The sequence below is a fragment of the Mesoplodon mirus genome (assembly GCF_964341445.2).
Source record: "Mesoplodon mirus genome assembly, chromosome: 8".
Classification (NCBI taxonomy): Eukaryota; Metazoa; Chordata; class Mammalia; order Artiodactyla; family Ziphiidae; genus Mesoplodon; species Mesoplodon mirus.
In genome coordinates this window covers 88,071,102-88,083,738 of record NC_138984.1, presented here as the reverse complement: position 1 = coordinate 88,083,738, position 12,637 = coordinate 88,071,102, and the positions used below count along the sequence as shown (strand labels likewise).

At 43.6% G+C, this 12,637-nt stretch overlaps 1 long non-coding RNA gene across 1 annotated transcript in view; it reads left to right on the top strand.

Moving 5' to 3' along the window:
* Positions 1-12,637, top strand: part of LOC309809595 — a 55,967-nt gene that overhangs the window by 41,740 nt on the left and 1,590 nt on the right. The window contains exon 2 of the long non-coding RNA XR_014294878.1: positions 10,387-10,822. This is a non-coding gene — a long non-coding RNA (uncharacterized lncRNA). The remainder of the gene's footprint in view (positions 1-10,386; positions 10,823-12,637) is intronic.

Below are 12,637 nucleotides of genomic sequence, written 5' to 3'. Positions count from 1 at the left end.
GCCTCTCTCCCTTGCTCAAGTTATGGCACCACCAACCCATCCAGGTGCCCAGGTGAGACACCTGCGAGTTGTCCTAACTCCTCATTCTAAACATTTCGCCAATTATTGAATCTGGTCAATTTCACCTCCAACGTCATGTTCAGAAATGTCTTTCTTCCACTGTTTCTCTCTTCTACCACTTAGATCACGACTTTCACCATTTAATCATTCCTTTAACATATATTTATTTACTAATCACCTAGAAGTAGAAGGTGAGAAGAAGAAAAGGAAGCAAGGGAGAGATAAAGAGGCACTGGGGAGTTTTGGGGAGAGGAATGACATGATTGCCATGTTTTAAAAGGATCCCTCTGGCTGCTGTATTGACGGAAGCCTGAAGAGGGAGAAGCAGAAGCAGGGAGAATGGTTAGGGTGCTACTGCAGTATTCCAGGCAAGAGATGATATTGGCGTATATCAACCAGAGTGCTGAACAGTGGAAATGGCAAGAAATCACTGGATTCTGGCTATAAGCTAGAGGTGGGACCAACTAGAGCATTTGCTGATTGAAAGGATGTGGGATGTGAGAGTGAGTAGTCAAGGCTGCTACTAACCACTAACCAATCTGGGGCGGCTGTTGGGTCTGTGGTGGGAATGAGTAGGGAGGAGATGGGACCCATTTGGTCGTCATCTCTCACTGGACCACTCAACGGCCTCTCACTTGATTTCTGTGCCTTGAACCTTATCCTTCATAGGACTGTTTACATCAATGAAAAAAAAAGGTTCCAACTCTCCTGCACAAAATCCTTTAGTGGTTCTCTGTTACATTCAGGGTAAAGTTTAATGGTATGGGACATATCAGTCTGTTTCCTCCCTACCTCTATAGTTTTCTAGCTCTGCGGTACCGTATGATACTGATGTGCTAGTAATTGTCCACAACACGGGGATATCACTCTTCTCTTCTTTACTTATGCCTCACCCTCTGCTTAGAATGCTCTTCCCATGTCTGTTCCTTGAGAGCAAGGCTGGCATCTTATTCATTATTTTACCCCCAGAAACTAGTACAGTAAACCAAACTAAAGTTCTCACTAGAGCTTTCTGTGGGAGGATAATCATAATTACTAACATCTCACAGATGAAGAAGTTGAGGTTCAGATAAGTAACTTGAATTGCACTAGAATTGGTTGTTCCAAGGTCACAGAGTTGAACACAGATCTGTAATACCCCACAGCCATTTTTTCTCTACACCATACAAAACTACCTCCGTTTTTGCCTGGAGCCAGATCTGCCAGGCTCCCCTTTTTCTGATTACATTTTAACTGCCATATTTACAGTTACAAATCTCTTACAACTGAGATGCTTCCCCTGAGGGATTCTTTTTGGTTACCAGGCAAACTCTGGCATGACAGCCCCCCTACCCACCCATGATGAAGCAAAAAAGTCCACAAAACAATAACACTCACACATCATGTAAGTACTTGCACACAACTTTCTTTACTGTAGAAAAGATCCTGGACTTCACAATTTCTTTTGAAGCTATCTTGGAAGCTACCCTTTTATACAGTTTAAAAAAATGCAATAAGAAAACATTATAGAAAGTCTGGAAAATAAGAGAAAAATATCACCTACTCTATTAACATAAAACTGCTTTCATTTGCTCATATTATATATACTTTTATGAAGTTAGATTTTATGTGTAATAAATCAAATGTTTTTTAACTTAATATTACAGCAGAAACATTTTCCATTTCTACATAATTTTTAATTCCTGCATTATATCCTAGCCCATGGATGTGCCAGAATTTTAGATATTGCATTATGTTTTTGAATTTTTCACTGTTAGCCTCTGTGTTGGGTGTACTTTCCTTTTTTTTTTTTGAGGTATAGTCTATGTATGTTTTTTTTGTTTGTTTTGTTTTGTTTCTCATTTTGGAGGATTTCCTTAGGATAAGCTCCAGAACTAAGATGGACACTTTTTAATGATTATAATTTACAATGTGAAACAACATTTCAAGACAGCTGTTCCAACTGGAACTCTTTCTATTTTTTTCAGGGCTGTTTACAAAGGACAGGCTGGACCCCCATGGGACCACGTCAAACTTAGAGAACTGCTTCCTTGGGGCCTTGCAAGAGAACATGAGTACTGTACTGTAATATCGAGGTCTTCCAGGGAAAGGTGGGGCTACTTCCATCCTCAGGAAGCTGAGTTTTGGGAAGAACTTTCATCCCTGGCAGTGAGTGTCCCTTCCTTCTCTCCCTAAACCAAAATGATCCAGCGAGCAGGTTACCTCTTGGCCATAGACAGGTGTCCAGGTACCACCAGAAGATAGCCGGCTCCACTAAAGATTGATGGGTAGTAAATACTTGCTCCAGAATGTCAGCAACCCTGAAATTTGAGGCTTTTATCTTTCATTTCTAGCCTATAGCACAATTAGCAAAAGCAATACCTATACAATAATAGCTAACATTAATTATCTATTATATTATCTCATCCTCAAGGAAACCCTATCTTATCATGAATCCCATTTTATAGACAAGGAAGCTGAGTCTTGGAGATGTTAAATGTCTTACGTAGGGGCGCTCATAGTTAGTAGCAGCAGAGCCAGGAAAATTGGACTCCAACTGAGGCAGAGACCATAGAAGGAAAAAATCATTTTATCATATTATCAACATTGCTCTTGACATTATTTTATCTGGAACAGTAATATTTTTGATCAAACAATTCTTAAATAACATTTAACGAGAAGCCAGTTGGAAATGTGGTTCCCCCAACATAAAACTCAAGGTTGGGGTTTCACCTCCATCACTGAGTCTGAGGCAGGGTGGAAGCTGTAATGCCCATGTCAGAAATCTGGTGTTTTCTCCAGTTTAGCTTCTGAGAAATTTGCAGACCTGTAAGAGCTGAAAACCAGGGACCTTTCAAAGTATGATTGCTTACTTTTCAATTTCCATCTTTCAAGTAGTCTAATACTTCCTGGGACCAATAGAGTTTACTATGGAAATGTCTTCTGTGAAGATGCAATTTAAAGACAGATTTCTTGTACTCTCACGAATGCATTGTCAACAAATTGCGTGTATTTATTCAACTTGTCCAAATAAATATTTGGACAAATATTTATTCAACTTGTCCAAATAAAAGCCAAATAAGGCTCAGAAATCGATTTCTTGGCAATTTGACTTTCTGAGGCAGGGAGTATAGGAAAGACCTTGGTTAAAAATTGAGTCAAACAAAGGGGCATGAGGCAATCTGAAAGGGTGATAGACATGTTTATTATCTTGATTGTGGTGATGGTTTCATGGGTATATACATCAATTAAAATTTATTAAATTGCACATTTTAAATAGGTGCAGTTTATTGTATGTCAATTATACCTCAATAAAGCTGTAAAACCAATAAATAAAAATTGAATCAAGGGCTTCCGTGGTGGCACAGTGGTTGAGAGTCCGCCTGCCGATGCAGGGGACACGGGTTCGTGCCCCGGTCCGGGAAGATCCCTCGTGCCGTGGAGCAGCTGGGCCCGTGAGCCATGGCCGCTGAGCCTGCGCGTCCGGAGCCTGTGCTCCGCAACGGGAGAGGCCACAACAGTGAGAGGCCCGCCTACCGCAAAAAAAAAAAAAAAAAAAAAAAAATTGAATCAAGCTATGTGTCTTTTTATCAAACTCATTCAATATGTTGAACATTTTCCCCCCTGAATTATGCAAAGCTCATCCACAAATGGCCTAAAGATGACTCAAGTTGAAAACCATATCTCACTTTAAATGAATCTAACTGTTATGTAGGGGTAAATACTATAGAGCTTGAGAATCATACAAAATTTTACTGAAACTGAGAGAATGTAAGGGGAGCTAGATAGAGTTGTGCTTCTAGATCTGAGGCCTCATTTCTAGCAAATCCTGTTTCTGGCTGCTATTGACTCACACCTGACTTTGTATTAGCTGTGAAAAATCAGAATTAAGCAGAGATGCTGTAGAATCAGCAATAGACTCACTGAGTCATGGAGAAGGGAGGGATATTAGAAGTTGATGTCCCTTATATCCCTGTCTTTGGGAAGGTGTATATCTTTTGTGGCTGAACATTCTATTTATACTTCCATTCTCAAAGCTAAGTATTACACTTAGCTCTTCTTCACTGATGAAAGGTATTGGTACAAAAAATATTTGGTGAATCTGGCTTTCTACTGTGAAAAACAGGATCTGTGAAAGGACAGTGTACTATGACCCACAGCATGCCTTCATTTGTGAGTGGCTACACTCAGGGTAAGAGCACTGTACTTCCAGGGATTAGAAGTGCCAATAAAGGTATGTCATAAATTTTCTACTACATGCACTAGGCCATTATTAATTATTTGTCTGGACATACTATAATATTCCTTTGGGTAGAGACCTTTTGGTTCTACTCTTAAATCTCAGAAAAGGAGATCTATCTGAATTTGGAGAAAAGGAAAAAGGAATAAGTATTGCTTGTCTGTCTTTTACAGGTGATCTGATTTTAGTACCTTTCATGTCACAAATAGACCCCATAGTAATTGTTAAAACTCAGCCCATCTGTCTACTGCTTGACCATTTTGTGGCAAAATGAAATAACCCATCCTTTTCTACCCAGATTATTACAACATGAGCTCCCATTGGCCTTCTTTCCAGAAATGAAGGCCCCTCAAAGTATCTTCTCAGTTATCACTGTGAACTGCCCAGGAATCTGGGCTCCTGATAACCAGACGGAAGTGTTCCTGAGAACAAGTCCCTCTAGTTTTTCTTTCTGTTCAGGCTTCTTGTCTTGATGCCAGAATCTGCCCATACTACTGATGATTCCCAAGAGATAGCCACTTTGATGAGCTCACCTGCCTTTTCCCAGCCCACCTCCAGCGCATGCCTATTCTAGCCTTGGGGAGGGACCATTGCCCTCCTTACTTCTCCTCTGAGTAACTCGGTCAGGCTTGTGAACACAGAGTGGTTCACAGCATCAGCAGGGGCCACTCTTAAAGCCCACAAGCTAAAAATCTTCCTTCCTAATCCCCACAGACATCCCAGTGGTGGGGGCAGCTCAACCTCTACAATAGGAATTCCCAGGCGTTCCGACCTGGAGTCCAATCAACTCCCAGTTCCAGAGAGAACCTGTCCTTCCATCCTCCAGTGCATGCCCACTCATTTCCTGCTTCTGGGTGATTGACAGTGGGGCAGATCCCTTTCCTCCAGAAGGACTTCCCATGGCCCCAATGAGAGTTCACCATGCATTTCCCTATGATGATGGACTCATTCAGCTGTGGGTAATACCCTGTTGGGGACACTTCCCATCCAGGCTGGGCTAGTACCAAGGCTATAATCCAGGGTCTTCACTGTGTCACCAGAGTCAGGAGAGGAGGAGTTATGATCTGCAAATCCCTGAGAGTTCAGCCTCAGGTCCCAGCCTCCCACAAGAAAATGCCTGGAATCCAAGAGACACAAGATCTCCCAGGCTGTAGGTGGTCTAAATCTGGGTATGGGGGATAGTCTGCTGAGACTCCACAGAGAACAGTGCTGCTAAGAAGCCCAATTGACATTATAAACAGGATACTCAACCTCTCATGCTGAAGCCCTGGCCTTTAGGTCACTTCTCTACCTCAGGGTCTTCCTGAGAACACTGGGTAAGCTTTCACATTATATTTACATGACTAAAAGGGCTCATCAGACCCAACTAAATGGAGGGTCTTCTCTAAAAAACAAATTCCATTTTCTTCTCTTGAATGCAAAATTTGCTTGTCACCCACAAAATAGCAAAATACTACCTTAAAAGAAATTAAAGCTCCCAGCTGCACTCAGATTATGGCCACCTGATTTGTGACTGTGATCCATTCTCATGTCATAATCAGGGCTACTTTGACTCTAATAAAAACTCAGAGGGTGTATCCTAGTTGGAAATGATTTTGCGACTGCCCTCAGAGTGAATCTGTATCACAGGATTTCTCTCTTGCAAAGTTGCTTCAAATTTTGAAATGATTTTTACTCTTTGACAGACTTAAGAAGATGAAATATGGTACAAAAAAAAGAAAATAAAAACATTAAGAAAACACATCCCTATGGAAATAAAGCATGATATTTGAGGCAACATGAGTTAGCTTTGAAAATGGGTGGGCTAGCCTGCAGTTTCAAATTGCTGCATTTGTCTGAGAGCTCAATTTTAAAGGGCAGGGAAAATGGTTGAAGGAAGCTAAGAGTGCTTAGGTGGATGCAATCTGCAGTGATAAGAAAATGTGATGGAATGGCTTCTGAGGTGGAGAGACTTGCTTGCATGGATGCATGATTGGATGCAGCAAATTTCTGTGTCTAAAACTAAGTATCAGATTTGGCAAGAGCATTATTATTATTATTTTCCATGCTGAGGAACAGACTCCCAGAGACATCAAAGGAATATGCTGTCAGGGAGAACAAAGGATATTTTGGTTCTTCAAGGAAAACAACTTGGTAGAACTTCAGCATTCTGGAGAAGGGAAATGATTAGACTAAATGGTATAGCAGTGAGAACTTTTTGAAATAAAAGAGTGAGAAATCTTCGAAGAATATGAATTTGCCAAGGACATTGTTCTCCCAGTATTTACCACCATTTACCAAAGACATTTATAATCTGTCAGGCATATAGGCTAGGTTAAAAAAAAATTCCAGACACATGACCCTAATTTAAATACAATTCCAGAATCGTCAGAGCCATCAAAGTATCCTTTAACAGCCACAAGATTTACCTGGGATGGAAGGTGTCTACTTTCCAAACACACTGTATTGTAGAAAGTTACCCTGGTTCAGCTCATCGGGCAAACTCTCTGAAAAGGAAGAGCTCTGATAGCTCTGTATTTACATTTTAAATACATGTTTTTAAAATCATTCGTGTTGGATAAACGTGTATGGTAAAATGCGTTTTTTGTTGCATCATCACTTGGGTATTTATATTATTCAAAATGCATTTGAGGAACACAACCCCAATTTTTAACATTCTGTGAGCAGGACATAAGGTTTTAGGTTCTAAATTAGAGCTTGCACAGTATGAAGCTTTTTAACAGATGTGGCCTCATTTAAACCTTGGCAGCCTGGAAGGAGGTATTTTCCTCACTTGAGGAAGAATCAGGTCCAGTAATTTGCCTGTGGTCAGTCACCAAGCATTATTATTTAAATACGGGTCTGTCCGACTCCCAAATCTCTGTTCTTTCCTATCTTAGAAGGCTGCCTTCTAGGAATTATGCAGTTAAAAAGTACTTTCTGACTTTCAGCCTAACCAGCTTTCTTAATAGCATGCACACGTGGACACACACAAACACACACACTCTCACGCACACATACCTATACCTCCTGCACACACACAGACTAACCCTTACATCTTGAAGATTCTCCCTGATTTAAATCTTGATGATCCATTTAAATTACATGGAAATCACAAAGTACTTCAAAGTTTTTCAAGTTTCAAGATTTTTTTCAAAAATCATTGCTTTCTTACACTGGAAATTTTTGGATTGAAAATTAAAGTTCAAGATTTGGCTTAACTGAAATGGTTCTGAGCTTTTCACAATCTAGCTGGACCCTCAATTTTTCCAAAATAATTCAGCATTTCTTCTCCTTTCCTCTTTCCTTCTTTTTGTCTTTAAAAAACTTGAGATTTGATGATTTATAGGAGTATTTATATGTCTTACGTTGAAAATTAGTAAAAATGTATTGAATGAGAAGAATGTAACCTAGACAGATTCACACTGTTATTCTCATCTTACTGGAATTATTTTTCTAGTTTTGTTAGTCTGACTTATGTTCCAAAGTCTGATTTTGTTTGTGAAAACAAACCGCCCCCTGCAAACATAGCAAGCTATTGTACCCAGACTTAACTTATTTAACTTTCATTAGTTAAATGTAGCAAATTTTCTTTGTATAATGAGTGTGTTACAGCAGGCAGGTAGTTAGATATGAACAGAGAAAGGGAGGTAGGGGCCAGATGGCAGGAAACCACACATCTTGTAAACAGCATGGGTCCATGGGCAGACAAAGAAAAGCAGGAACCTCCAGACTGATAGAAAACCACACACTTTGGGGTGATAAGTGTCCTGGAGGCACACAAAGAAAGGTGGGAAAAGGCGGGACTCTCCAGTGTCCGAATGTAACCTTTTGCTCATTATGCTCTCATTACAATAGCCTTGCAGATAAGAAGTACCCATCAGGCACCGATGCCATGACACTTCCGATCAAAGCTAAATAAGGACAAGAATCCTTCTCCCCTCGGGAAGGTGGTGCTGGGATGAAAATCAGGGAATACAACCCTCAAACCCCTCCCTCCTCAATGAATATTCCTCCCCCTCATTTGTACGCCCCACATAACCGGTTTGCCAAAGAAACTCAGGGCAGCTACTCACCTGAGATGGCCCACTCTCATCTCCGGAGTGTACTATTGCTTAAAATATCCTCACTTTACTTACTCTCCTGACCTCCCTGTCTCGTTTCTGATTCTTTCTGTGATGAGTCAAGAACCTTTCCCTGGGAACATCTTGGAGACTCAGCCAGGAGAGTTCGGTAAGCCTCAGCGTCTCGCTTCCTTTGCACTTTTACTTCCGAGAGGCACTGCTTTACTTCCCGCCATTACTCTCTCTCTCACACTCTCTCCCTTACTCTTTCTCTCTTTTGCTTTCTTATTGTCTGTCGCCTTTTTGGACTTAGCCTCTCACTTCCTTTGGGCTTGAGACGCCCTGCCTTACTTCCCACCATCTCTCTCTCACTCTCTCCCTTTCTCTTTCTTATTGTCTGTCCCATTTTCAGACCTATTGTTGCAGAAATGTGGGCGTGGGTTGAGTAGTTCAAAGCCATTAGGGCGCCCATTGGATGGAGCACGTGTGGGAAGGGGTGGCGGGGAGAGTGGCACCACCCACAAAAGGGAAGGGAAAAGAGAGGCTTTTCCAAAAACCATCTCCTTCAATGGCCAGTGCCTGTTTTCAGAAACTTACCACCATTTTAGAGAAAAGAAAGCTGGGACTTAAATAGGTCCTAGAACTATGAGGATGTCCATTCCAGGGGAACGTACCCTGGAACACAGGGATTAATCTATGGAGTCTATAGAGAAGCCTTCAGGAAGGTCACTCATCCTGGGTACCGTGGACGCCATGATTGGTTACAGGCCCAAGAACACTGGGGCCAGCAGGACCGCCTTATGCGGGAGTAGCTAGCCTCCATTTTGGCTAGGGTTGACAGGGCTAGGTGGGCGGGGATGCCTGGAACCAGTCCTGTCTTAGGGAGCCCCCATGGGACCTCCTAATGCTGATGCTCCTCTCTGGTACAGGAGCATCCTCTCCCTGAAGGAACGATGGGAAACACCTCCTCCATCCCCAAGGATTCACCCCTTGGGTGCGTTCTGAGTCACTGGGACAGGTTTTCTCTAGATTCTTTAAAATGAGAAAAGCTCATTTCTTTTGTAACACAGGCTGGCCCCAATATAAACTTGAGGACGATGAGGCCTGGCCAGAAAATGGGAGCCTCACCTATAATACTATCCTACGGTTAGACATCTTTTTCAAAAGGCAGGGGGAATGGACAGGAGTTCCTTATGTTCAGGCTTTTATGGCCCTAAGAGAGAACCTGGAGCTATGCAAGTCCTATGTTAGGGAACCTTGCCAACTGGGACCCATTCACGCTACACAAAGCCCTCTCTAGTGGCATCTCTGGAGGAACATGAGCCCCAGACAGAAGATCATGTCCCAACACTCTCACCATCTTCAGCCTCTCCCCTGCCCTATAAGCCTCTTTACCCTTCCATACCAGAAGTGCAGCCAGAGCTTCTTTGCCCCTTTCAGGAAGTAGTAGGCGGGCCTCAGGGAGTTAACCCGAGTTCACGCCCCTTTTTCTTTGTCCAACCTCAACCAGTGCTGCCCTTGCTTAGGCTGATTCTCGGAGGACCCTAGCCAGTTCACCGAAGAATTCCAGGGACTAACTCTCTCCTTTGACCTTACTTGGAAGGACGTAAATATTGTCCTTTCCCACTGCTGCACCACTGAGGAAAAGACCTCAGTGTATTTGGGCACAGGCTCAAACATACGCTAATGGATTACATGTTGCCCAACAATATCAGTACCCTGTGGGCATGACAGCAGTGCCTCTAATGGCTCCTAATTGGGACTATCAGCCAGGCCAAGCTGGTATCCTTTGCCTCATTGAAGGGATGAAACAATGCATAATTAAACCTGTTGACTATGATAAGGTTAAAGACATCACCCAAAGCCAAGATGAAAATCTAGCCCCATTTCAGGCCTGATTGGTAGAGGCCCTCAGAAAGTATAGGAATGTACACCCAAAAACTTTCGAGGGACACACCATATTTGCAACCCACTTCATTAGCCAATCAGCCCCTGACATCCGTCGAAAGCTTCAAAAGCTTGCCATGGGGCCCCAAACTCCTCTCAACCTTCTTGTTGACACAGCCTTCAGTGCCTTCAACCATAGAGACCAGGCTGAGGAGGAAAGGAAGGAACAGCGTGACTTAAGGAAGGAACGACAACAAGTCAGGCTTTTGGCAGCCGTCATGACAAGACCTAACCCACCTCCTGGTTATCCCAAAAGTACTCCCAGAGGACCTCGTCCAGGAAGGGGAGCCTGTTTTAGCTGTGGGAGCCCTGAACACCGGAGCAAGGAATGCCCAGGAAACAGGTCCCAGCCTACACCCAAAACACCATGCCCGCTCTGCAAGAAGATGGGCTACTGGAGGAGGGAATGCCCCCAGTTCCAAAGGGAGCAAGGAAGTTCCCCCATGCCAGTCATGGCAGTGGTTGACTGATGGGACCCAAGACCTCCCAAGGCTCCCAAAAAGACAATCATCATCACACAGGAGGAACTGTTGGGTGACTACGGACATGGCAGGTAAGCTTGTCCAGTTTCTAGTGGATACGGCAGCCACTTACTCCGTCCTGACTTCTCACGCTGGGCCCATTGCCCCCGAAACCTGCTCTATTGTTGTGGTAGAAGGAGGGCTAAAACTAAAACATTTCACCACCCCACTAACTCACACCTGGGGAAAGACCCTTATAACTCACAAATTTCTTGTCATGCCTGAATGCCCCAGCCCGTTATTTGGAAGGGATTTTCTCTCAGCCTTGGGGGCGACTCTTACTCTCCCTGAAAACCAAAGCCAAGGAGTGTTTTTGGCTGGACTATGTATTATACAAGGCATGGACAGTCCAGTCCAAAATATTCCACTGGAAATTGAAAAATTTATAGATCCACAGGTCTGGGATCAGGGAATCCCAGGGAAGGCAAAGTTTGTCACTCCTATAAAATCACCTTAAAGGAAACTAATAATATCCCTTCCAGGCGCCAGTACCCCATAAAACCAGTGACTCGACAAGGCCTCCAATCCCTAATCACAAAATTTATCACACATGGGCTTTTGGTGCCATGCCAATCTGCCTGTAATACTCCAATCCTACCTGTCCTCAAACCAAATGGGGATTATAGAACGGTTCAAGATCTCTGAATCCTAAATGAAGCTGTAATTCCCCTTCACCCAATTGTTCCCAACTCATACATAATCCTTACTCAGATCCCAGAGGACACAGCCTGGTTTACGGTCCTTGATCTTTTTTTTTTTTTTTGGCGGTACGCAGGCTTCTCACTGTTTTGGCCTCTCCCATTGCGGAGCACAGGCTCCGGACGCGCAGGCTTAGCGGCCATGGCTCACGGGCCCAGCCACTCCGCAGCATGTGGGATCTTCCCAGACCGGGGCACGAACCCGTGTCCCCCGAATCGGCAGGTGGCCTCTCAACCACTTCGCCACCAGGGAAGCCCTACGGCCCTTGATCTTAAAGATGCCTTCTTCTGTACACCTGTTTACCCTGATTCTCAATACCTTTTTGCTTTCGAATGGACTGACCCAGACACAAATGAAATCCAACAATATACCTGGACTGTCCTTCCTCAGGGATTCTAAGACAGCCCACACCTGTTTGGCAATGCCCTAGCTAAGGAACTAAGGGAACAAACATTAGAGACGGGGCCGTTATTACAATATGTAGGCGACCTCCTTACCTGCAGCCCCTCAAAGGAAGCTTCAGACCAAAACACCGTACAGGTCCTCAATTTCCTGGGCTCCAAGAGATAGAAAATATCGTCACGGAAAGCCCAAATTTCCTCCCAGAGAGTCACTTACCTCGGACACGTTCCAAGCCCAGGGCAGCGTGCCCTTGTGACCCAGCATAAGGAGGCAATCCTCTACTTAAAACCACCACAAACAAAGAAACAGCTCAGAGCCTTCTAAGGAATGGTTGGATTTTGTAGGATTTGGATCCCCAGGTTTGGTCTCATGGCAAAACCATTGTATGAGGCCCCAAAGGGATTGGACATGGAACCCCTAGATTGGACAGGGAATTTACAAACAGCATTTGATCAGATTAAGACTGCCCTAATTAGCGCCCCAGCCCTAGGGATCCCAGATCTTAACAAGACCTTTACTCTACCTCAGAAAAACAGGGAATTGCCCTGGGAGTTCTCACCCAAAAAGTAGGGCCAATTCCACGACCAGTGGCATATCTCTCCAAGCAACTGGACTCGGTGTTCTCAGGATGGCCAGGCTGTCTGAGAGCCTGGTATAATCAGGTACAATCAAGGGAAGCAAGAATGGGCTGAGATCGTTAAGGGGTGATTCCCAGTATACACTTGGCTTCTTCCATTTCTAGGTCC